Source organism: Triturus cristatus, chromosome 3_2 (genome assembly GCF_964204655.1).
Source record: "Triturus cristatus chromosome 3_2, aTriCri1.1, whole genome shotgun sequence".
NCBI lineage: Eukaryota > Metazoa > Chordata > Amphibia > Caudata > Salamandridae > Triturus > Triturus cristatus.
Window position 1 is genome coordinate 576,313,182 of NC_140584.1, and position 4,459 is coordinate 576,317,640.

The following is a 4,459-nucleotide window of genomic DNA, read 5'->3' on the forward strand; positions in this document are numbered from 1 at the left end:
GCAACCTGCAACAGTCTAAAGAGCAAAAGCCTTGAACTAGAACAAAAAGGGAGAAATAAAGCATTACAATTACAATTCACAAGAAATAAAAACAATTCACATTATAACACGCTATGTCACTACCCAAATGGGGGCAGAAAGGCTAAATAAACAGGCTGATCTGCCCCCGGGGGGGGCAGAATACACATAAACAAATATATGTCCCCTGGAAGCAACCAATTACTTTATTTTTAAATCCCTGGCTCTAGTGGGCTTTTCTGCCCCCACCCGGGCCAGAAACGCCAAAAAATATAGGTGATCTGTCCCCAGGGGGGGGCAGAAAAGTCTTTAAAATTATTTAGGCCCATAAGGAAGCGACCCTTGCCCAAGGGGTCGCTTCCATTTAAAATTTAAAACACTCCCTGGTGTCTAGTGAGGTTTTCTGCCCCCCAGGGGCAGAAAGGCCAATTAAACAAACCGATCTGCCCCCAGGGGGGGGGCAGAATATACTTTTTTTAAACTAGGGCCCCTGGAAGCGACCCTTGCCCAAGGGGTCGCTTCCAATTTTTACAAAACAAATTCCCTGGCTCTAGTGGGCTTTTCTGCTTCCCCTGGGGCCAGAAACGACCCAAAAATCAGGCTATCTGTCCCGGGGGGGGGGCATAATTTAATATTTAAATAAATTAGACCCCTGGAAGCGACCCTTGCCCAAGGGGTCGCTTCCATTTAAAAAATAAATAAATTCCCTGGTGTCTAGTGGGGTTTTCTACCCCCACTGGGGGCAGAAAGGCCAAATAAAAAACTGATCTGATGAATATACTTAAAACATATTTAGGGCCCCTGGAAGTGACCCTTGCCCAAGGGGTCGATTCCGTTTTTTAAACAAAGCAATTCCCTGGCTCTAGTGGGCTTTTCTGCTCCCACTGGGTCCAGAATCGGCCAAAGAAATGGCCGATCTGTCCCGGGGGGGGGGGGGGGGGGCAGAAAAGTCTGAATTTTAATTTCCCCCATAGGAAGCGACCCTTGCCCAAGGGGTCGCTTCGTTTGCAGCCAAAAAGACATCCCTGGTGTCTAGTGGGGGCATTCCTGCCGCACGATCGCGACGCTGTGCGCGATCGTGCACCAGGAATGCCCTGTATTGAGACATCAGGGGAGAGGAAACACTGTTTCCTCTCCCCCGATGCCTCTAGGCATCTAGATTAGGCCCCCCACACCCCACCGGAGACCAAAACTTACCTGCTCCTCCGTGGACGCGCTGGAAACAAATGGTTTCCAGCGCGTCCAACGCTTCCTGATGACGTCGGCGCACGCTGTGTGCGCTGACGTCATGGGGAAGCGTGGGGGAGGTCAGGGGTGGCAGCGGAAACTCTTCCGCTGCCATCCCCCTCTGTGGTGCCAACATCGATGCCCCAGGGGGGAGCGCCAGCGCTTCCCCCAGGGGCTGTGCTCATGACGGAGCGGTTCCGCCATAAGCACAGCCCAACCGATGCCGTCATGAGCATCGAAGGGGTTAACAAAAGCTATGATGGGCAATAAAGAGGTAAATGTTGGTTTGGGCTGTTTTAAACAAGCATTGGCATAGCCAATAGGTCTCGGCTTTGGGTTCTTATAAGTGTTTAGCCTGAGATTTTTGTAATATTTTTAAAGTATGTTATAGAGCAATGTAGCTGTTGTGTTTAATACTGTAAAGTTTGTGTGCAAGTTGTGATTAGTGTAGTGACGTAAAGGTAGTGGCATGGTGTGGAATATAGTGGTGAGTTGTGATATGATGTGTGTTGGTGGAATGTATGTATGTAGTGTGTTTTGCTGGTGTGTATGTTGGTGGTATATATAAATTTACACCCCCAAAAAAAACAATTGTAATGATATTAGTTATGTGCGTAGTGTGATGGTATTAGAGAGAAGAGGGGAGCAAAAGACAGAGAAAAGGGACAAAATGTGGGTATGAGAGAGAGTAGTAGGGAAACAGAAAGGGCAAGAAACAGGGGGACTGAAAAGAGAGGAGAGAGGCAGAGGAACGAGAAGAAAGACGGCTCTAGGCGTTGTTCCTAGGCACGGAGTGGTTACGTGATTTGCCCAAAATCACAGGCTGTCAGTGCTTTAAATGGGCCGGTACTCACCAGTACTGAGTACCGGCACTTCCAATTGTTTTTGCCGTCAGTACCGGCACTTCTCTGTAGCAAGGGAGAGTACCGGTACCCTGATCCACGGCACAGCAGGCGCAGGTTAAGTTTCTCTTTCAGTGCAGGGCAGATTCCGCTCTGCTTCCGAGGAGCATGTAATTAACCGAGCCCTGAAGTAGCCTTTTACAGAGTTGCGGTGAAGATTCTAGCAGTGCCCATTTTAATGTCCCCAAACCGCAGGGGTTTGAGAGGGCTTGTGTCACGCTGTGATTAACAGGACATGGTCTCCAGACAGACCATGCACTCAGGGTGCGCAGCGACCATTCAGGTGAAAGTGCCACCATGACTTTCATATTTGTAAAGTAAATCCGTTTGATTTACATAAACGCATTTCTCGTGTGTTTTGATATGTGCTGCAACTGGTGCAGAAGTCATTATGTATGATCATATCTTGTCCAAAGCCCCGCCCCTAACCCGCCCACTTGCCACACCTCTATTTTAATGGGTACCTGCACTTTTTTTCCCAATTAAAGCACTGCAGGCTGTTAAGTCGACGCAGAGACTGAAGCTTGGATCGCCAGCTCCAAAGTAGGCGTCTCTGGCCGTTACGCCATACCTTCGACTCTAAGCCCTTGCCCAATCCTGAGTTTTCCATCTGCTTTTCTGAGCACACTAGTGTTTAAATCTGAGCTAGGGACGGAAGAGCGGAAAGAGTTAATAAAGGTAGACATTCATATTTTGCATATGGTGTTTAATTAAAGCCCAGCCCGGATCGATGGTTCCTAAAGTGCATCGATACATGCAGAACCAGCCGGGATGATGGAGGAGGTGGGAATCGTATGTGGAAAGGCCGTCGGAGAGTCCCCGCGCAGCCTTTCAGGGCCGAGCGCAATGTGTGATATTTATGGTGGCCGCCGGTATGGGGGCGGCGCCGAAGGAAGCACTGACTGCCGGAAGCGGCCTCGTCCACTGCCAGCTTAACTGAACTGTAGGGGCGGAGCATGCGTGCTAACTAGAACTCCAGTTGGATTAATATCTGACGCATGGCGGCCAATGGCCGAATATATATGCTCTAAAACGCTAGACACTGTCCCTTATGACTGCATGACTGAATCTGTGTTACCTGGAAAGTCAAAACTAGCATAAACGGATTGACACTACACCCCACACACCATGTGTTTAATCACACAAAAAATTCATAAATCAGTGAATTTTGTTAGTGTGGTTTTTGCTTGCTTCAATGGAACCAATTGGACAAACCCATGCAGCATTCGGTATACTTTTAAACATTTTGACAATCTTTGTGTTTCATTTGTTTGTGCTAAATATATACAGGTATGGACTCGCAATTCTGCATGTGTATGATTATACCAAAGCGGCCACAAACAGAATGGTTATGCAGAATACACTGTATTTTTATGAAGAAGAGATTGCTCCAAAGACATCAAGAATTGTACGATCATGGAGACAGAAGTATTGCCTTGCTCAGCACAAGTGGACTTCGCCAAGGAGAGGCCTCTGACTGAACGGACACCGACATTTCACTTTCTCCAAATTTCATCAGCAGTGGCGATAAAGATTTAGTGGCCATGTACCCTACATCACCTAAGTACGAAGTATGCATCTGCCAATGACTAAATATACACTATCCAACCCATTTGGTGTACATACGTTTGTCTGTCCTTCAGTCAGTTGGTATGTCAACCCTCCTGCCTGCCCACCCAACTAACTGCTCAAGTGTGCCTGCTTGTGTATTGTCTGTGACTGTGTGTGTCTGTATTCTCTGCAGCGATCTGTGTACGGTGTGCATGTTTATATGACTTCTGCGTGCATGGGGGTATTGATCTGAGCGCAAGGTTACTCACACGTTTGCTTACACGTGTGGATATGTACCGGTGTGGCTTTTGGCCTGCATTTATATTTGGCTGTATGTCTCTTGGGCTGTGTAGTCAGGTGTAAGTAAGATGACCTGTAGGTCTAGGAGTATGGGTGTCAAAGTGTGCATGTATGTGTGATCTTGTGGCACTTACTATACAAAATCATACCTATTGCTAATCAAGACAAAAAGAAGCACAAAACAACAATGATCGGCAGGCAATCTGATGTGCGTGTTTTCTGTAAATCACCTGTCACACTACAAAACGAAGGCTCGGACCTAAATGTTTGAGTGATAACGTAACCACACTATATACTACACAAATTTGATTACTTTAGCCAGAGTAACTAAGGTATAAAACATAGCGCACAAATGTTTTGGTTGGTATTAAAAGTGTGAAAGACGCCAGGTGAACTGCTAGCTATGCATGTTGCTTGCATGATAGCGCCACGGGCCTTCTCCTGGGCCCATTTCGTATAAG